At 34.3% G+C, this 23,912-nt stretch overlaps 1 protein-coding gene across 3 annotated transcripts in view; it reads left to right on the top strand.

Moving 5' to 3' along the window:
* LOC138704823 (ATPase family gene 2 protein homolog B-like) overlaps positions 1–23,912 on the top strand; it is a 463,635-nt gene that overhangs the window by 336,092 nt on the left and 103,631 nt on the right. The window lies entirely within an intron of this gene.

The following is a 23,912-nucleotide window of genomic DNA, read 5'->3' as shown; positions in this document are numbered from 1 at the left end:
ACTGTCCATGATAGTTGTAATTCAATAATAATATAACAAATACTGCATAGAAGTCAAAATTAGATTACCCACCTAATACGCAGTCGCTGTAAATACGCGGTTTACATGCTTTTCCTTGAAGAGCACCTTAACAGGAATAATAATAATAATAATAATAATAATAATAATAATAATAATAATAATAATAATAATAATAATAATAAAATTTTCACGATGCGCTCTGGTACTATTTTATTTATGACTACACCCTGGCTAACGTCCTAGATCATAGTATATGATCTATTATTATTATTATTATTATTATTATTATTATTATTATTATTATTATTATTATTATTTGCAGCTCACGCACAGCCGAATCAACTTCCAGTTATACCTAATGTCAGTCCAGTTCATGATACACAAAATCTTTTCATTATGGTTGTTTCAAGGGTGTGAAACTGGGACGCTTAATGCAAAAGAATGCAGAACTCTATCAGGCCATTTTGTTTTAGGGTGTCTAGTACATAGAGTTAGATATGGTCGGCTACCTCTTCGTCCACATGATGTGTAGTCGACAGCAGTGTTGTCATATGTTGAAACATGATTTCTCGTACCAACCAGGCAAAATACTCAATATTTTGACCGAAATTCTCTATGTTTATTGAAAAACAACATTCATTATAATTTTTTTTTCATAGGCGAATTATTAGTACCATCAGGGCTAAACTAGCACTGAGGTAGTTCCCTTCGTACTCGGGTTATCCAGCTTGCATATACGAAACTGTCACAGGTTAGGTTTGGTTAGTTTAGACTTTTGTTATGCCTTGCATATACGATGAACTGCACCTCCACAAAAAAATTCTTATAAATTCAACGATTTTTACTTCCGAAATCACCGAAACTACTTCAGTGTTAGTTTCACCGAAATTAGCACAACTTAGTACACAAGTAGAAGTAAACCTACTTACTGTGATATAATAAAATTAATAATCATATCTTTCAATGACTAAATTCTATGTACTCCAACTTCAACAAACTAGGCACAGAAAATAATTAACAGCACAATTTTATTGAACTTCCGTCTCATCTTTCCGCCATTACCATATTTCAATGTCTGCCATAAACCTGGCTTTATAAGGATAATTTTTATCAGGAATTAACCAATTTCGAAATTGCGGAACTGAACACCATTTATCTCTGAATTTTTGTTATCTGTGTTTGGGCCTGCGTGATTCTGGAAATTCCTCCCTTTTTTCCCCCCTCAGAAGTAGAAGATTTAGGAATGGAATGATTTTCTTTGTCATTGTCACTCATGTTAAAGTAAAATTAATACACCGATAATAACTGCTAATATCCTTTATCACCTGTCCTATTTAAAATCTACTTGGAGAATTTAGTGAAGAACTGTTTTCAGAACATGGGAGGGGTGACAGTAGGAGGAAGAAGAATAAAGTGCATAAGATTTACTGATGATATGGTGTTGTTAGCAGAAGAGGAGATGATACTAAGGAATACAAGGGCGCCCACAGGATCCAATCTCAGTGGTAGCAAGATGGTTAGAAAATTAGAGGAAACGAATAGAGGAGAAGAAAGATAATTTAACATTCAAAATAGCCAGTTCTGAAATCTAAATTACACTAAATTTAAAATTTAATTCAAAATTATATAATATAATAATTCAAATTTTAATGTTTTGATGTATCTATATACAATATTCCAGCTAATAGTATTTCACTATTCTGACTCTTGAGCTTGAAACAAAATTTGCAGTCGCCTAGGTTCTCGTCCATAGATATCAATCACTTTAGGGCCATTCCATGTCAAATCAACACAAAAAAGTGGACTTTTCAACCCGACCACCTCAGATTTTCATTAAATTTGGTGGGATGCTAAAGAACCTTAAGTTAATTAATTATGTAAAATTTTAGCCCTCAATAATGCACGATATCCATACAGCAATTCTGTCAATACGAGAAAAAATGTAAAAATGTCGCATACTATGTCAACAAAAATAATTCATAACTTGTCTTCTAATTAGGTAGAATCTTAAACTTGGGCTTATTCTAAAGCTAATGGATCGTACGTTTCAATAAAAATAGGTTTGCATCAAAGTAATGAGTTCTTTATTGGATAGTCACGTGAAACACATTTTAACATTGAATATCTATAAATGCGGGACATAAATTATTTCGCGAAAAATGTATGTTATAGAGGTAAGAGTATTCTCCCCTTGGTGTAAGTTTCATTTTGGAAACGTTTCAGGAATATCAGTAAAAAAATATATCAATGTATTGGTTTGTAGCACTTAAACCCGTCTTACACCAACACTGCATGCGCACGAGTTCGTATTTGTCTGATAAGCTCTGTCAGGCCGTCATGAGTGGCAGTTTATACAGTCTTCAATTTATACAAAACGTGCAATCTCTTTCAAGTGCAGTGTCGTTAGTTTTCGTAGTATGTGGTAGTTTTGTGCGATGTAATGGAGTTGCGTTTTAAGTTATAGGCCTATGTTTGCTGCAATCCCTTCGAGAAATCAGGGCATTGTAATTAGAGGAAAAATTTAAGAAGTGTTATATCGTGGATGCTTAATGTATTTCCTGATTTAAAACAGGAACAAAAGATGTGCGCTATGTGTCGCAAAGAAATAAAAATATAAGATGATGCTATTACGCAGAATCCTCATAATGACTCTAGTAATGAAGAATACGTCGACTCTACAGCAAATGTAAGTTCATTAAATACAAGTCTTTTTGACCAAGGTATGTTCCTTATTAAGCAAGAAAGTCTACAACAAGCAGTGGCGGCTCATACATATTTAATGCCTAGTGCCAAAATCAGTGGTAGATCCAGGATACCCTAAGGGGGAGGGTAATTCTTTTTCCTACTATTTCCTCCCTGGATCCGCCTATGGTCTAAACCAAAGACAAGAAATAAGCAATAATAATAATAATAATAATAATAATAATAATAATAATAATAATAATAGTAATAGTAATAATTAGAGACGAGAATTCCATGCAAATGCATGTTTTTATAGAAACATAGGACATAGCTCAAACTTAGTACTTATCCATTTCATTACTTTCCGGTTCCAAATATGTGTACTTTTCCCGTGCATATTTACATGTTTTCGACTTTTTAGGGATAAAAACATGCATAATGCATATTTAGGTAATTTTTAGCTTAATAATGCATATAATATACATTACATTCAGTTTAAATGCATGTTTTAATGGTTTTGTGTGGACACCTCAGTTTCTCGATTTTATATCCCATATTTTAGCTTCAGGAATCAGGATTGAAGAATAAAAAGAAAAAAAAACTAAATAACAGAAAAATTAAATGAAATGTTAAGATTTTCACAATAAGGTGTTAGAGGACCTTTCCCTGGACGAAAGTCCACTTTTACAACACTTTACCGACGACCCTCTATACACTGCGTGTCATAATGAATTTATTACGTTGGATATTTTGAGAATAGTAAGTAGAGAGGAAATATAGAGGGTTCAAGGAAATTGCCGACAAATAATTTAGGTCAAAAGCATCCTCTTTCAGGGAGGTTGTAAATTCTCTTCCTTTTCTAGTACTAGTAGCAATTTAGATTCTTCTAAAATTGGAATCACCGTTAAACTGTGTCTGTTGTGTGTGAATATCGTAAGTTGTTAATCTGCTTGTTTATTCTGTTTGCGCGTGTTAATGTGGTTCTAATATGTTTCCAATTTAAAGATTCCAAAAGTGTACTCTTTGCACAGTGGATTACTGTAAAGGAAAAGATTTTATTAGATCAGATGAGGATGTCGTATTTTGCGACTGTTGGAGTAAAGAGTTAAGCAATGCTGTTCTGTTTCCGAACATTTTATATGACAGTTGTTCTTTGTAAAAAAATACAAAACTTGTTTAAAATAATTATTAAATTACGATGTCCGTTTTTAAATCGTATCTAGGTAACCGTAAGGTCTATTATAATTTCAGATGAAATGTACTAAAAAATTTCAAGTCGACCAGCATGTCGCATATATTTCATATATTGTAAGAATGGAACAAAAGAAAGAATCTGCAAAGAATTTCATAGATCCCTGACTTATGCCCGTGGGAAAGTGGATGTAGCGGCGAAAAACAAATTGGGCAGGGTCCTAAATGCTAACCCGGACTGCGGATTCTTTTGTTCAGTGGAGAAGGTTATTTGTGGCGAAAACTTGAATGAAGAATTTGACCTGACACTGTCACAAATATGTTCATTCAAGTTTAAACCCGTAACTTCTTGCAATATAGAGAGGTCATTCTCTGCCTACAAAAACATATTGACTGACAAGTGCAGGAACCTCACAGAAACCAATTTAAAAATGTTGTTAGGTTTTTAACTGTGCAAAAAAAGTGAAGTGAAATAAGACATTTGAAACAAAAATAAAAGTGCATATTTTAATGTATTTTTCGCTTGATAATAATAATAATAATAATAATAATAATAATAATAATAATAATAATAATAATAATAATAATAATAATAATAATAATAATAATCATTCACCAAAATTTATACAACTGGAGCACTTGAGCACTTTTGTTGACCAGGTTAATATGCGCGATAGATAAAACCCATTCGCCGATTCTTCTGACTTGAAAATAAATCCATCATTTTTTGTTGAAGTTGTCTATTTTGCAAACAAAACTCCTCAGATTCATCGTGCCCTCTTAGTGCTAAATCTAGTGCCCCACAAAATCGTATACAATTTATTATTAAATTTAACACATATCTGTTTTTATCAACTTGCTCATTGTGTTTTGCAATCGCGAGTCTGTAGTGTGAATTTAACTGATTTTCAGTGTTCACTTTACCCAGCATAGACAAACTGAAGACGTTATTCATATTAACCTTTGACTTATGATGTGTTTTTATTTTACCCCATAAGTGTACTAAATCTGTCACACCCACTTTTGACCAGCTAAGTTCACCTCGGAACAGAACACACGGGAAACAGAAGAACGCATTTTTCACATCACATCCACACAACCAGTTGTTTTTTAAATAAATATCTGGGTTGAATTTGCGAGATCTATTAACTTTAGCACTTTGCTGCTTTTGATGAATATTTAAGTGCGGTATAGGTCTGCCTAATTCTTTAACACGAAGTTTGTTTTCATAAGTTAATGTTGAAAACGGAGATTTCAATAAAGCGCCAACCGAGTTCATTTTTTCACAGTACACAACACGATAACACGACCACTATTACGATGACAACCTCACGACTTTAACACGTTCACACTACACTTGGTACTGATGGTAGAAATAATAAAGTGAAAACTTTCTCAAGCAAGTTTTCAAGAAACCGGGAGAGATTTTATTATCTTATTGTTGCAGCCTTCGCTCTACGAAACTTGTTCAGACAAAGCGGAAGGACAGACAGCGAGAGGTAGTAAGGGATCGGCGTAGTAAATGGGGATGTATACAGTTTTACAAGCATTGCAAAAGCCAGCGACAATTTGTGCCTGGCACATTTAAGGCTGCTATTCATAGTCGACACTTACGATTAAAGTGTCCTTTGGAAGACGCAAAGTATCACTTTTCCGTTGCACAGTCGACACTTTGGTGCAAAGGAACACTTTGGATGAAAGTGTACTTCCGACCACACTTTGAGCCGAAAAGTGTCACTTTGTAGAAAAATGGCGGACGTCTTGGAAGTTGTCGAACTATTTATTAGAACATGAGGAAGAGGTGGCACAATTATTGGACAATGTACGAAAGCGCTACATTAGGGATATGCCTAAAGACAATCCAGTGGAATTTTATAATGCTATAGAATTAAAAAAACGGTTCCAATTTGATAAAGAAACTGTTATTGAGACTGCTCATCTTTTCGATGGCCGGTTGACAAAAACTAATAATAGAGGTTTGTCAGTGCCTCCAATAATACAGTATTGACTGCATTAAAATTCTATGCTACAGATCTGTACCATATATTAATATCTATAATATTATAGTTTAGGTATTTCTGTTGTAACATTCGTATATTTTTAATCTCAATTCGATAAAGTGATATGTAAGTAGATATGCCTATATATAACCTATTTTTTTATTACTGAAACAATTTTTTTAACTTAAATAATATTTAACTTCAATCTAATGTAGGCGTAACTATCTTAAAAATTAGCATTGAGAGACCTCACGTGCCTGCTTTCTAAGCAGATTCCATAATTATATATTAGTTTAAAATGATTTTGATTTTTGTTGACTACCTGTATTTTGAGATAAGATTTATCTTGATTTTGATATAATCATTACTGTTTTGATAATATATATTTTTATGCCGGTAATAAATACATCTGATATGGCTGCTTCTGCTGAGATATTGTCTCTAGTTCATGTGCAGTCATAACCTCACCATGAAAAGAGATCTCGTACAATTAGGCCTAGGCCTATTTTGTTTTGCATTATAGAAGAACTTGGCATTCAAAATATTCCTGAAATACATCTGATGTGGCTGCTTCTGTTGATATATTGTCTCTAGTTCATGTGCAGTCATAACCTCACCATGAAAAGAAATATCGTACAATTAGGCCTAGGCCTATTTTGTTTTGCATTGTAGAAGAACTTGGCATTCAAAATATTCCTGAAGAGCAAGCAATAATGGACAAGAGATAGAGAGAAAGAAGTAATAATAATAGCAGTAGTAATGTGTTTATTTCATTCTTATGACTTCCATTCACTATTCACGAAAAAGACAAAAATGAAAATGGAGGGAATAAAACGATATACCAATGAAGCAGGTACGTATAAAACCTAACCTAACGATATATATATAACTTAACCTACTCAGTCCAACTTAACCTAACTATATAAACCAATAAAAGATATCCTATCTCTATAAATCAGTGGAACGGATACATACAAAACCTAATTTAACAATATAAATCAATGAAAAAGATATGCACAAAACCTAACTATATAAATCAATGGATCGGCTATGTACTGTACAAAACCTAACCTAATTTAGCCAGCAGTATCACTACCTATTTAATAAAATATTATATATCTGAACTGACTGAAATAATCAAAACTATCGGCAACAAAAACTAGAAACTGAAATAAAACAACTTTAAATATATATTTTCTTTCTCGCGCGATCAATTAGACTCCAAACTCAAATCACAAGCATTATAATCTGTGGGTTATACATTAATTTGTTATCGTTTGTTCACTTGTTTTGAAAGGCATTGTGGGACTTCTGTTACCAACTTAATTGTAACTCTACACTTTGCTGGTGTAAAGTGACACTTTGCAAAGTGCACTTCTTCAATCGTCTATGAATACCACTAATATGAAAGAGCCACTTTCGTCAAAAGTGTCACTTTGCAAAATGGTGATATAAAGTGCCGACTATGAATACCATGATCATGCTTTAGATGCTGAAAAGGACGAGCGAACATGAAGACTGCGCGCGCATCCCATTATATTTCTTATGGGATGTAGTGCCTGGCACAGATCCATCCTCCAAACACTGGTTACAACGTGTTTCGCTGCAAAGATCATATTGACGGTAGAGATTGTATAAGCGTAACTTGTTTCTCTCAGGTTTTGAGCGGAAAATATGAATTCTCCTTTTCCTTCTGTATTCTGATAGTGCCATGGCACAACGGCACTACCTCTAAAGCCGCCCCTGACAACAAGAGAAATATAAGAGACAGAAATTTGAAAATATTGTAAAAGATAAAGTCTTCGATATTAAAGACGCCGAGGAACCAGGACCTTTCTGATTCTGAAATTTTGTCTCAGTTGCAGGAAAATTTTCAAAATTCAGGTAAAAGTGAGAAAATCACCATTTTAACACTACTACCTAAAAGCTGGAGCGTAAATAATATAAAAAATAGTTTCTTTCAGCTTTCGAATGCATAATTCGGAAAGCAAAAGTCCTGGCAAAGGGAAAGGGAATTTTGTGTTCACCAAATCTGAAACCTGGAAAACCCTTGCTCGCGGCTGTTGCCGGTAAAGTTAAAGAATTCTGTTGTTCTGACGAGATAAGCAGAATGATGCCTGGTAAGAAATATCTGTTGTGATTAAAGAATCAGGGAGTAAATCACATGAGCAGAAATAAATTATATGCAGTGTTGAAAAATTCTAAATCTGACCAAGAAATTGTATTCTAGCTGGAGTTAGTGGAACTATACTGTCTGTGTTTGTGTCATCAGAATGTAAAACAAAATCCATGTGACAATAATTTATTTGAAGTAATAATTTAAAAAATTCGAATTATGTAATACATGTTAAATTACATAGCGACATTCAAGAATATGATCAAATATAATTAAATACAACGAATGTGTGGGACATAATGATCGCGACTTATACGGTTAGCTTACGCTTGCAGTGACATAATAATTTTTATCTTTGTAACCTATGATGATTCCAAGTTGAAACTTATCAGTTCATTATATCACTAATTGAGCCGTACTATATATTTTTTCCTTAAAATTGAACCCCCGCATTTTTAAATATGAATATATAAAAATTGTTTCATCATGTTTTTTTTAGTGTAATTGAATACATGCAGAAAACAATATAAGCAATAAAAACTATCACATATTAAGAATATATCACCAAATTTTTGTAAATTTACTTGGAGACGTTGTTGAGATATATAATTTTAATTGAAGCGGTGTGCTTACAAAAATAGGATTTTTCTTCATGTTTGAAACGCCACTGACAGAAAACGAAAAGCACAGGACATATGAAACTCGGCAGTTTTACTTAGAGCGGCAGGTAAAACAAACCCTCAAAAATTTGAAAGAAATCTGAGTCTGTCGGGTTGAGCGCCTTGTTGATTTGATATGGAATGACCCTTTATGCAAAATGATTCCCTGTTTTCTTCTATGCGTTTCCAATGTGTGGATAGCATACATAGAGAGGAAAGACGGTCATCTCGCGTGGTGTTTCTTAGCCATGTTTTCACTCTCCGAAGGGTGCTAAAATATATAAATTTAAGGAATGCATATAAGTATTTTCTGATAAATGCTGCAACCATACCAAACGAACATAATAATAATAATGATTACACATAACTTACCTGAATGACCATTCCACTGTACATGTAATGCAGGGTAAAGTGATGGACAATGTCAAAGATTGCTCAATAGATAGAAAAAAAAGTAGAAAATGAACGCATAAAAAATATAAAAAAAAATCTCAGTGGTAGCAATACCACTATATACCTCCTGCAGGCGTCCTTGAAGGGATATGCTACGGAAATTGCACAATAGCTGTGAGCAATATGGAGTGAAGATAAATGCAAACAAGACGAACACCACGGTTATAGGAAGAAAAATAAAGAAAGTAAATATTGGAATTCGAAATAAGACAGTAGAATAAGTGAACAGCATCAGATATTTGGAATGTATTATAAGCAGTAACATGAGCTGCTGCCAGGAAGTCAAAACGAGAATAACAATGGCAAAGGAAGCTTTCCATAGAAAACGGAGCATCTTCTGTGGACCTCTAGAAAAAGAATAAGGAAGGAACTAGCGAAGTGCTTTGTGTGGAGTATGGCATTGTATGGGGCAGGAACATGGACATTACGACGAAGTGAAGAGAAACGACAGGACTGAGATGTAGATATGGAGAAGAATGGAGCTTGCGAAATGGGCAGACAGGATAAGAAGTGACACTTTGTAGAATAGAAAGAATAATGCTGAAAATGATCAGGAAAAGAAAAGGAAATTGGTTGGGTCACTGGCTAAGAAGAAACTGCCTACTGAAGGATGCACTGGAAGGATTGGTGAATGGGAGAAAAGTTTGTGGCAGAAGAAGATGTCAGATGATAGACGACATTAAGACCAGTGGCGTAGCATGAAATTTTGAGCAGGGGAAGCTAACTCAAGTTGTCTTTCGTGTACATATGATAAAACGTATTACAAAAATATAGTCTTAAAATAAATAGTAGTCAATGTCAAGTCAGCAGTCCGAAGATTGGTTGGAACCTCGTAACACCAACAAGGCATGACCTCAAATGGTAAAATATGATTTCATGGTTTACACATATCTCTAACAAATAGACACGGTCATTTGTCTTTTAAATCGCACTTTTGTTCGTAAGTCAGTCTTGATAATAGAATTATCCTAAAAATTCAAGTAAATTGGTGTCAGGAACTGTTATTTTACTCATTATTTATTATATCAGCCGCAATGCACACTAACCTTCAACTGAACACAACTCACGAAAGGGATAACTCGGAAACTTTCAATGTAAAAGCTAGCTTCTTCCGTGCCTTGCGACCAGGGTAGGATAGTTAGAAAGGGATGGAAAATCTGCGGGGCGAGTTACACAGAAGAATGAGTGAAAGAAACCAGTCTACTTGAAAGCTGGTGTGTGCAGGCTTCTTGTTTACTGCTGCATCACAAATCATCCTGAGCTGCCGCATCACAATATTTAACGCATAAATATAAACTCTATTAAAATTAATAAATAATTTTGTTCATAAACTGCAGGTTTATTATGAAATTATTATTAACTGGGGAAGCTGAGCTTTTTAGATTACATTGACGCTACGCCACTGATTAAGACATATGGGTTGGATGCGAAAAGGTATAAATTTTGGAGAATTCTGGGATTGCATTGAAAGACCTGCCCTTCGGCAAAAAACTATGAATCAAAATAATTGCTAACTGTAGCTATACTGTATTATAAGTTTATAACTTCACTATAAAAACCACATTTGTGAACTCACTCATTTTGTGCAGGAGGAGATATTTCCCTCGCACATCATACAAAAGTAAAAAGTTTTGTAAGCCTATATATTATCAACACGTCATAATATAAAGGAAATGGAGAATTAATATTTTCGATAACAGAAATAGTAGCAGTAACCTACTTAATGTAAATCTACAGTAGTTTGCAACTTAAGTTATATTAAGAAAAATATTTCAGACATTGAGATCAACAAGATGCTAAATCCGAAGTGTTATACATCCGGATCTATGCATCACATAAAAAGTAAACTATCCGGATGAAAACCGGACATCTGGTCAGCATCAAGTAAACCTAGGCCTCAGTGGCGGCTGATTGACTGAGGCAAGTGAGGCCGGGCCTCAGTCACTTGGCTTAACTGAAATCAAATTTTGTGTTTTCATATAATGTATTAGTTATTTGAATGAAAGCATATATCGCTGTAGAAGCATTTGAAAACTTTGATGTATATAGACCTGTTTTGCAGTAAAATTTGTTCCTGAGGCCAGAATCGTTCGTGCCGGGTCTCGCTTAATGCATTTCATGTCCTTTCGCGGGCTTTGAGTTTGCGCTTAAAACGTTGTAGCTGAGGCACAATTCGTCTGGCCTGGTCAGATTTCACTCGTCCCATCCATGGGCCGGCCTCAAGGGTAGAATGGGGTGGGAATAGCAGTGGTGACTTGTCTTCCTAACTAGGCCATAAATAACAAAATTCCAGCTCTTTGGCAGGCAGAGACCCACTCGATTCTCTCCCCTTATGTCTCAGTTTATGACATATAAGCGAGGGTGTAGTACAGTAGTGAATGTGGGCCAATGTTATGTATTTCGGGAAAATATAAACAGAAACAAATGAGAGAAGTAATGCTGGTGCAGTTAATTCATTGTTAGAGTGTCCTTTTTTTGAGAAGAAATAATACTGAAAGAAAGGAAGTTTTAAATAAAGAGAGAGACTACCGAGATAGCTACGACATCGCTGATAATTTTTCTCACACATAATCTTAAAACGCGAGTTTCTATTACATCCTGGTATGGGCAACATAAATGGTTATGTGGTAATGTGATGCAAAATAAACTTCTCTTGGCCTTGTTTGTTGCTGTCAAAGAAAAAAATAAAAAGAAAAGAAAGAAAGGGGGATTTCAACACATGTGGGTTGCTTCATTACACTGAAACAATCACTGAAACTCAGAGCATAACAGCTTATTTGGTGAGTGAAATTATTATTTTTCATTGATAATAATAAGAATAGACTAATAATAATAATAATAATAATAATAATAATAATAATAATAATAATAATAATAATAATAATAATAACAGTAATAATGATATTAATAATATAATAACAATAATAATTAATATCATAAACAAACATTTCCTATCGGAGGCAATTAAACTAGTTGCATCTGGCCTCACCGAGGATTTCGATCACCGGCCGCTACTGCTAGGCCTACCAACTGTTTTGAATATTCCCGTATCTTTCAATTTGGACTAGTCGGGATTTGAACTCGGATTTCACTGTGGATGGACGACGACGCTCTTGCCGTTCAGCTAACGAAAGTGTTAAAAATCGCGCTTCTAAAGTAAAGAATCGAAGTGATAAATGACACGACTTTGCAGTCGGGTTTCTTGTTCGAAAATCGTTGGCAATAATTCGCTCCTCAAAACAGTGAGAGTACAGCAGTAGACCCTACCTACTCACTTTAACGCACAATTCCTTAACTTAAATAATGTATTTCTAACAGGAAAATTAAACTTCCATTATGTAATTTCAAACAAAATTAATCGTGATAACTTTGTATGAATGAAATCCACATCCACTCGAAAAATTACCTACGTGGAATATAGTCGCGATAACATTCTCATACTTTCGAATTTCAGTGTGCAAAGGTCTTGTTTTAAATGCTTGTATTGCTTTTTTAGGAGTATACCTACCTTTTTTATGGCATTAATACGGGTAGTGTAAGTTTACGTGACATCACCATAGCAACTCATTGATATTATGTTATCGTGACGAAATATACCTAGTGTAATGTAAGAAAAAAGAAAATATTGTGCGAGTAGCGTGCGCATACAGATACTGTACGTATACGTAGGCATATTCATAGACTACATAACGTTTCACGCAACTCGCAGTTATTCATTGTCCTTGGTCAAATCAATCGGAACGGCGGCTTTAGAAGAACTTACCGGTATGTACAATTATGACGATGTTTATTACTTATAATCAGGGAACGGATTTATATGGACTAAAAATATATGAAATATGTAAATATATATGTAGTTATTTTTACCAAAATATGGAATTAAATATGGATTTTTACCAAAATATGGAATTAAATATGGACTTAAAATTATAAAAAAATGACTATGTACGTTAAATATTGGTACATTTTAATCAAACTAAACAAAAAATATAATGGACGTACCTTATCTTCCAATGTAGTTTCAACAAAACACAATTTTTATTGTCTGTTACCATAACAATAGGTTACAAACATTTCTTTCAAGTGCTGAAAAGTGAATCTTCTTCTATTGTCTCTGAGGATAGATTTATACTGACTAAAAGAGCGTTCGACGTCACAAGAAGTAACTGGTACATAATTCAATTTCACAATGTCTGCTGGGGATAAGTCCAAGTTAATCTTCACTGTTGATTCACCACTCATCACAGCAACAACCTTTTGTAGTTCTTCATATCCAGGGTTTTTTGAAAGTACAGTGTCCACCTTAGCTCTTACTGCATCTGCAACTTTACCTCTACCACGATTCAGTTGTTCCACAGTACTATTTATAATTTCAAAACTTTCAGATAGTGAAAGGTGCCTATTTTGGAGACTTTTGAGCGTTTTTATGATGCATGAAAATGTATGCTGAATGTGAGCTAAGTCATTCTTCACACTTATGTCACAGGTAACTGTTTTCGCAGTATCAATTGAGACTGCATCTTCAGAGTCCAATGCAAGGAGAACATTGTTAATAGAGTCTATATGTTCGGCATAATATTCAACTGCTTCTAGCCATGTACCCCATCTAGTTAAAATTGGCTTTGGTGGCAATGGAATTTCAGGGTACATTTCTTTCAACACGTTAACTCTACTGGGAGCTTTGAGAAATACTTTTTTCACTGATGAAATCAACAAATCTACTTTAGGGAAATTGTCTCTGACCACTTCTGCCACACGATGAAATGCATGCGCCACACAAGTAAAATGAGTCAATTTAGGATATACAACAGATAATGCTTGTCCAGCTTTGACCATATAAGGGGCAGCATCGCTAATAAAGAATAACACATTATCGTACATAATACCCTTTGGCCACAGGATACCCATAGCTTCGTTGAACAGTTTAACTATAGTTTTGTTATTGCACTTTTCTAGAACATCACAATGTAAAAGAATTCGTTCAGAATATTGTTCACTTAACAAACCGATAACTACATTACCAACAAGTCTACCTTCTTTGTCGGGAGTCTCATCAATGGAAACCCAAATTGAACTATCTTTAATTTCATCTCTTATCTTCTGTATTGTCTCATCGTAGATGGATGGAGCATACGTCTTCCTAAGTGTTGACTCATCCGGGATTGTATGTTGAGTATATTTTTCAAGGAATTCCCTGAAGACCTTATTCTTTAGTTTGTAGAGAGGAATATCAGCAGAGATGAGAGAACGGCACAGGTCGATGTTAAACTCAGATCTTACATTCGATGTTGTTGGTTGTGTTAAAAACAATTGTCTCTGCTTGGAATTTAGTTGTTTGTTGGCCTGATGTTTACTAGTTGTAATGTGTTGTTGCACCAGGAACTTTTGTGTAGATGATACTGCACACTGACACAAATTACAAAATAATATTTTATTGTCAGTTGATAAACCATCTTCTTTAAATTCTGAAATGTAACTTGTTAGTTTTGATTTTAAATTGACTGAATGACGTACTTTTGGCATATTTACCGTCTTTATAGTATGATTTACAAAACTGAACCTATGTGTACTCTGACTGGCATTTAACTGTTGAGCTGCACAACTGAAGTCTGTTAAAAATTTTAAATTAAATTAATACAGTTTTGTAACTTACTTTCCCATTGTTGATAGGACTGCTAATTTTCAAATAACTCTGATGTTAAAGGGATTACTGAACATGTGTTTAAATCTCTATTGTTGAAATGTATTTTTAAAAGTTAATGGAATTTTGTTTTGTTTTATTGTTAAACCTAATATAATATGGACTGTTTTATATGAAATATGGAAAATATATGGAAATTAACGAAAATATGTACTAAACTCTAAAATATGGAAAAATATGGAAAATAAAAGTAGGATTTTTCAACCCTACACATTGTGAAACATAAAGATAATGCAAAATATAAATTATATTAGCTTTATAAGTAAATATGTATTTACATATAAATCCTTTCCCTGCTTATAATGTTTCGGTCTTTTTGATGTGTATCCATATAAATTATAATACAGGCCTATAGTTCCAACAAAAACAACTATTATTATTATTATTATTATTATTATTATTATTATTATTGTTGTTGTTGTTGTTGTTATTTGTCTCTGATTTATAATTTCGTCTTTATGAAGGTGGGCAGCTAAATAGTCATGCTGTGTTGTTAATCTGAAAGTTGCGATCGCTTCCTATCTTGCCTTGTTTTTGTATTTCTTCTAGTTTTGATTGATGTTTTTCCATGGTTTGTATACAAGTTGTTTTTTTTTTTTTAGACATTCGGTGTCTTTTGACTTTATTTATTGCTTTATGTTCTTGTGGTACGTAATTTGGCCGGTTGACCTGCCATTTCATTACCCATTATTGCAACATTATTGAAATACTGTTGTTTTCTGGATGCTGTTTAGAATTTTGATGATGTTTTTGGCTTTTTACTATCAACCAGGACGACTGCTTTTAAAACAAGTTTTTTTTTCTGAATAATAGTTGATTCACGGAAAAGTTTACTGCTTCTATTTCGACTGAGAAATTTGTACGTATTACATTCTCCAGCTGCAATGTGATAAGAACAGGGGTGTATTTCAGGCCTGGCACCGCTACTTCCATGATTTTTATATTATCATCAAATTTTTCATTTATAAAACGTCATAGTTTATTCATATTTAAACAGTTTTATAGTGAAGTCTACTTCGCAAACCTAACAACCTCTATATCTAGATTCGAACCCACATATTTTCGTGATATTCCGTAAGTATTTCTGCGGAAATGATGACGACGACAACTATCCTACTACCGATACTACCGAAATCTCAGAGCCAGGACACTGTTTTGTTTAGAAATATACCATTGAGTAAGAGAATAGTATTGAATAAGTCCCGGCTCCAGTTTCGCCATTTGTTGATCATGTATAGTCAGCATACATAGATGTGAAGGTCCACTGCTGTGGAGTAACAGCATGTGTGACCATGAAACGAGTGGGCCCACGTTCAAATCCTGGTTGCAACACTGGTTGAGATTCCTTGCAATTGAAGCAGAATCGATTGATAATTTTTGGCGTTGGACATCGGATTTATTTCATCATAATCACACCCTCTCTTTCATCATCACATATTGGCACACCAGCGACACTGATATAACCTCGGCAGTTGCGAGCGCCATTAAATAAACGATAATTAAAAAAAAATCATCATCATCATCATCATTATGGTTCATCTTTTCTTTCCCACATTTGGGCTTGATCCAATGTAGTCGCCACCGAACTTGGATCCTGTAGTATATGGGCATTAGTTGCTAATGGTAGTGCTATATAATGTGGGCTCTCTCCTGGGCTCCTAGGACCAGGGTTGAGGTATCCCAGTGATGCCTATGCAGAAAGGTAAAGGAATTCTGAAGGCTGTAGGGGATTTCAGAGGTGACTCCCAGTGAATCTGTAAAGCAGGGGGTCTTAGGGCATGCATACCATTCCATTCCGGGTAGTACAATGGGGCCACCCAAGCAGCCTACATGCGATGGTAGTCCCAGCCCATGCGCCACACTCGAGGGAGGACTGATAGAATATAATAGATGTGACGTCATGTGTAAGCTGGGAAACATTTCACTATGGTTTCTAATGTCAACTGTTTTAGGTTTTCTGGATTGATATCTTGTGTTTTTAGGTTTTCATGGTGAATGTGGTCAGAAATAGACTTCTGGGTATTCCACCATGTCCTGGAACTTGACATTCACACCGAACTGCATACAATTTCCATAATCAGGGCAGAATTGGCAGATGGAACCTGTTTTTAGTTTGGAAACAGAAATGTTAAGTTTCAGCATACAGTGGAATACCCAATAGTCTCTTTTTGATAGTATCTTCTTTTTAATCCTTCCTGTTAAGTTAACATAAAATACTGCTGTTGATAGATATTTGAGGGAATTACCTGGTTTCTTAATGAGTCGATTTCTGGTTTGATTTGTAAGCCTTGGACATAGCTGCTGATCACAAGGCATTAATTACTGTTTTTTCAGTTTGTTTGTAATTGACTCTTTTGTCTATTTCTGGTCACAGATAGCTTTGGTGTTAATAATGTGTGATACTGCCTGAATTTTTATATCTTCTGTTATTGGTGGATAGAGTACCGTATTAGTGTTGTTTTAGCTGATCCACAGAAGTCTGTGTGCATTGTTCCTGCATGTGTTCAAGCTTTTGTAGTTTGTTTGATCTAGCGAAGGATTCACTTCCATACTTCATAATAGATTTTACTTAAGTGTTGAAGGTTTGGTTCATATATTTTGCGAGCTTCCCCAGGTGGCTCTATTGAGGCCTTTCAGTAAGGTTAGGAGAGAGTCTGCTTTCTTTTTTGTTGAGGGGATCAGGTGTTTCCAGTTTAGCTTATCTGATTGGATACCCAGGTATTTTGTTTTGTTGCTCTTTGACAATTTTTTATTTATTATTGTGAGTTCAAAGTCTTCATTTTGTGTTGAAGGAAGAAGGATTGGTAACCGTAAAGTGGGGTGACTTTGAACGCCGAGGTGACTTTGAACAGTAATTTAGCGCCTTTCTAAATTAAATGCTGTACCCAATTGCGAAAAAACTGAACTAATTTATTGACAACTTAAACAGTTTTTTCGCAATTGGGTACAGCATTTAATTTAGAAAGGCGCTAAATTACTGTTCAAAGTCACCTCAGCGTTCAAAGTCACCCACTTTACGGAAACTGTTTTGCTGGGACTATTTCCATGTTTTTTTCTAAGAGCTCCGTTCTTAGACCTGTTAAGTACTGCATTGTTCATTGTTTTTCTGCATTCCTCTGTTGTGTTTCTGGTTTTATAGGAGGCCCATACCACTACATCAACTGCAAATAGACATACATCAATTTAGGAATCAGATCATGTATATATGCAGGGTGCGAATTAAGATTTCTGATGGGGGGGGGGGGGGGGGAATAGAATCATAGAGAGAAAATACCATACATAAAATTATCACTATCCTCATTCTATACGACTCAACGCTTGATCACACTACATTGCTTGTCTTGTATCTTGAGTATAATAATTATTACATCCATGAGCAGGCTTAAGATAAGATGTGTAATTCCTAAGCTATTAATTGTTGTCAGCTTGCCGGTGATGATAATGCATCAATATTATTTTCTCCGTTTACTTTATACTTATACTTTGTCACCTCTACTTTTTAACTTTGCTCTAGAATATGCCATTAGGAAAGTTCAGGATAACACAGAGGGTTTGGAATTGAACGGGTTACATCAGCTTCTTGTCTATGCGGATGACGTGAATATGTTAGGAGAAAATCCACAAACAATTAGGGAAAACACGGAAATTCTATTTGAAGCAAGTAAAGTGATAGGGTTGGAAGTAAATCCCAAAAAGACTAAGTATATGATTATGTCTCGTGACCAGAATATTGTACGAAATGGAAATATAAAAATTGGAGATTTATCCTTCGAAGAGGTGGAAAAATTCAAATATCTTGGAGCAACAGTAACAAATATAAATGACACTTAGGAGGAAATTAAACGCAGAATAAATATGGGAAATGCCTGTTATTATTCAGTTGAGAAGCTTTTGTCATCTAGTCTGCTATCAAAAAAATCTGAAAGTTAGAATTTATAAAACAGCTATATTACTGGTTGTTCTATATGGTTGTGAAGCTTGGACTCTCACTTTGAGAGAGGAACAGAGATTAAGGGTGTTTGAGAATAAGGTTCTTAGGAAAATATTTGGGGCTAAGAGGGATGAAGTTACAGGAGAATGGAGAAAGTTACACAACGCAGAGCTGCACGCATTGTATCCTTCACCTGACATAATTAGGAACATTAAATCCAGACACTTGAGATGGGCAGGGCATGTAGCACGTATGGGCGAATCCAGAAATGCATATTTATTTATTTATAGAATGTTAGTTGGGAGGCCGGCGGGAAAAAGACCTTTGGGGAGGCCGAGACGTAGATGGGAAGATAATATTAAAATGCATTTGAGGGAGGTGGGATATGATGGTAGAGACTGGATTAATCTTGCTCAAGATAGGGATCAATGGCAGGTTTATGTGAGGGCGGCAATGAACCTTCAGGTTCCTTAAAAGCCAATAAGTAAGTAAGTACTTTATACTGTACTTTATAAAGTATACTCGAATTAAAACAAGTGTTTTTGTGAGGGGAGGGATAGAAGTTATCCCTGGCAGGGAGGTTAATATGAATTTATGAGAGGGGAACAACTTTCTAACAGGGGGGAAATCCCCCCGTTAATTCGCACCCTGTATATTTGTGTGTGTGCGCGCGCGCACATGTGCAAGCATGCATGTCCGTCCCTAGGCAAAAAAGAAAAATTGCCACTCCCCCTCCAAATAAAAGATCCACAATGATTATATAACTTAGGTTAGAATGACAGTGGAATAAGTCACTTCCCACAGAAATGTGTTCAATGTATTTCCTTTTATAGACTGTTATGCCCTGTTTTTAGACAGATTTTATTTTATTATTGCTGCTCAATTCTTCTTGTTTCTAAACCGATTACAATCCTAGTTTTATTATGGTGTAGTTGCCCCCTGTTGAAACACAATTTCCTCTGAAAACATGACTTACTTCACTGTAATTCTAACCCCCTTAAATTTACATAAGCTTAGAAATGGTTTTTTTTTTGAAGATCCAGAACACTAATTTAATATAGGCTATCCCAAGAAGCTTCCTTCTTGCTCTGTCACTGGTAAAGAACTTTATCATTTCTTCATAGTCCAGTTTCACTGTGAGGTTAGACTGAATAGCAAGGACAGCAAGGTGACTTAGGCAATCTATTGTGATACTCTCTTACTGGTAGTTCTTTACCTGCCTTAGAACAGGAAATGATCTTTTTGCTGAGCGGTTGGAAGCTGAAGTACCAGAACACATTAAAAATTTATGCTCTACACTATAGACTCGTTACATTTTACCCAAGTTTCTCTATGACTTTCCAGAAATTTTCTACCACCTAAAATCTGCCATCCTGAGTAAGTGTCCAGTCCAACACCTCTGTGTCAGGAATCATTTGAACCATCAGAATATTTTAATTTTGATGTTGATTTTTGTTAGTTTATTTATTAAGATTGTGTCATATGCTCCTTTTAGGTCAAGAAAAATTTCTAGTACGTTTTCTTCTCCATTAAAAGCCTATTTGATATCTTGGGTTAGTCTCTTTATTTGTTGGAATATGGATCAGTTTGGTTTGAATCCTATTTGTTCTGTTATTGTGTCTTTCAAAGTACAAGTTAAATCGGGCAGTGATAATTTTTTTTCCATTGTTTTGGCTGGTGTGGAAGTGGGGGAGATGGATCTGTATGAGTTAATGTTTTCTTTTAGTTTGTTGGATTTGAGTATGGTTGTCATATGGCTTTTAGCCATTAGGTTGGTAGATTTTCATTTGAATTTCAGATTTTGTTGAACATAGTATGTTTTAGAGATTTTGAACCTAAGTCTCTTAGGTACTCTGAAAACATTTAATATGTGCCTTATTGTTTGCAAGGTTTGAGATTCTTGATAATTTCTTTTAGCTCTCTTTCGTAAATGTCTTCATCTTATATTCTAATTTGTTGTGGTTCAGTAATTTGCAGGGGTGTAGGTTCATGTATGTGGTAGAAGCATTGCTTCCTCTTCTATTTTTAGAGGAAAGATGTTTTTTATTTGTATACATATAAGGTAATTATTATTAATTTTTTCTTATATTTTGTTATTTCGTGTTCATAGGTACAGATCGATTATTTAGTCCTGATAGCTCAGCGATGTGAAAGAGGGGAAGTAATAGAAGTAGTGGTGTGAGCTCTGGAGTAGATATAAGGGCGAGCGATCATTTAAGAATTCAGTACAGCTTAACTGTATCTCTTTACTGCATGCATGACATCTGATCACTCTAAATGCAAGTGACTGACTAACCTGAACACCCCTTGGCGTAACTTAATGGACTCGCCTGCCCCAGGCGCATTGTCGACAGCTGTCATGACTAAATAATCGTACTGTACTTTTTTTTGACTCGGAATGAATTTAAACACCAAATATACCTTCTTGTCACTATGGGCAGTTAGGAAAAAAGGGAGATAGACAGATACAGAAGCATTATGCTTATGCTTATGTAACCAGCCAGCCAATGGCTTCCAGCCTCGTTTATGATGTTTCTCCATTGTAGGCCTACTACCAAGAATCAGCCAGTAGACATGCCATTATTCATAATGTGATTATGTGTAGCATTTCAAAATTTAAATCACTACAACATTATTAGTAGTCACATAGCCTATGTTAATATTAAAACTATAAAATATGACATTACTAGTAAATAATAATAATAATAATAATAATAATAATAATAATAATAATAATAATAATAATAATAATAATAATAATATTGATTAAATTATTATTTTGCATTTCGTGTGTGATTTTTTATATAGCATGAAAAAAATCTGCAGTACTTTAACTTATTACCCTCATAAACAAAATTTATCATTGTAATAAATAATGGATTTAAGTTTCATTGTACTTCCTGCCAAATTCAAACTGTATATAGCAATTTACAGAATTTTATCAATAATTGGTCTCTCCTTTGTGAAGATATGTAATTTTATAATAATACTAACTTTGTGTGCGTTTATTTTTAATTCACATAAAATACAATGGTTACTTTATTTTAAATTATATTGCAATAATTATTTCAGTACTAATGCCCTACTAGAGTTTTAAATTCATTACCTAGCCTAGATATGTTAAATTTAGGTAATAGTATTAAGAATGCTAACATCTCTGTAAATAATACTATGTTATGACCATTTTGATGTATTTTATGTTCATGGATATGTTAATAGTTTAATTACATGGTACAATTTATGTATGGTACCTATAATTAAATTTTGGTGAAGAACATCCTCGATGTCAAAATACCTACCATGGTAACTTTCCCATTAGATCAAATTGTTTTCTGAATTCAGAACCAGCTGAGAGTGATGGATTTTTTTAGGGACATTAAAAATCTTTAGTATTGCTTTCTTCAGAAGAGAATTAAGGCGTAATAAGAATTTGCGAGGTAGAATTTTGATATTAAAAGTTTTAAATGTTTTAATAAGTAATAAGTAAACTATTCTTGTGCATTATGCATGTAAGTTAACACATTAATACACTACTATATTTCACTTAATATTATGAATGTGTGTTATTTTAGAGTTTTTTGAAACTAACATAATTTCCACTAGTTTCTGGAAAAACGCGTCTTGTAGAATTCACGACACAAACTGGAATAACAACTCGATTCTGGTGTCCTATAGATAGATGTCCAAGAATTTATCCAGCTTGTAAATTTTTATAAGCTACATTGCGCCAGGTTTTATTGGCAGGGGTTTCTGATGAAAGTATGTGTTGTTTTGTCTTTACGGCTAAATTATGATGTAGAATTTCTCTGTCCAAAATTAATTTATTGAAAGAAGAATGCAATGTCATACAAGAATATGCATCAGTTTTAAGTCTTTTAACATTTTTTACTTTCATGCAGCAAACACATTCTTTATCAGCAGACACTTCCCTCCAGTGATCGCATTTACACATGATTGTGTGCCAGCTCTGCCTGTTGTTTAACACTATATACTTCACTTTTGCTATCATATTGTCAGAATCACACTCTACCGGCTCAAACTGATAAGATTTCATGTCACAGGAAAGTAATTTCATATACGTGAACGAACTATCAATTCCCTGCGTAATAATGTTCAGTGAGTGAAGGAGTATTGTGACATCACCGACTCTTTTGTTTTCCTTGTATAGCGCACGCCCCGTTTCACCAATTGACTTCGCACTTGACCAGAAGATCATTGTATTTCATAATACACAATAATCTACTCCCAACTAAATTTCGATTTTTGTGTAGTGAACCCCTTTAATTGCATTTCTCCATATATTCTCCAGAGGATATTCACAATATTTGCACATCAAAATTGAACCAGACACAATAAAGCCTTCTTGCTTAAATTAATTTGCTCTACCTACTAGTTAACGAAACCCCAGATTTCGGCATTTTTCTTTGTTACCACACTTGAACACACGAGACATGCCTGCTACCATCAACGGTGAAAACACAAAAAAAAAAAAATAAATAATAATAATAATAATAATAATAATAATAATAATAATAATAATAAATAAATTTTTCTTCGTATCTCCAAGGAAAGCCAGGAGCAGCAATTTGCACACGTTACTAATACACAGAGAGAACGTCAGAGCAGTCAGTAGCATGTGTTATAGGATGATTTGGCGTAGTTTCAATTTTTTGATGAATGAAATTTGCTTCGTTTTATTATTTATTCATTTGTCGTGATTATTAATTCATAAATGGAATTATTAAACAAATAAATACGCCTACATATAAAGCAAAATTCGTGTTATTTCGCAAAATAAGGCAAAAGTCGCCTTATCTTAAAAATTCACGTTATTTCGCGATTTGAGAAGGAGTCTTACGATGACCGTACAATGATGCATTAACGGATTTTTTTATGAGAGCAATAGAAACCGTTTTGGCTCTATCACAGATTACAAAAAACAAACATCTCTAGCTATGGCCCAAGAACATTCAAGAGGAAAAGGTGCTTGCATTATATTTTGATTTGTCGGTGCAAATGTTGAAAGTTATATTCTGTGCTGACTAATCCATTTTTCACCTGTGTAGCTCTCGGACGACTTCAATGAGTTGCCTGAGAAGTGCAAGTAATTGTTATATCTGCAAATCAATAAACTCATTTTGACAACATGGAAAGTTTT

The sequence above is a fragment of the Periplaneta americana genome, chromosome 8, assembly GCF_040183065.1.
Source record: "Periplaneta americana isolate PAMFEO1 chromosome 8, P.americana_PAMFEO1_priV1, whole genome shotgun sequence".
NCBI classification, from domain to species: domain Eukaryota; kingdom Metazoa; phylum Arthropoda; class Insecta; order Blattodea; family Blattidae; genus Periplaneta; species Periplaneta americana.
This window is presented reverse-complemented; position numbering and strand designations above follow the sequence as displayed.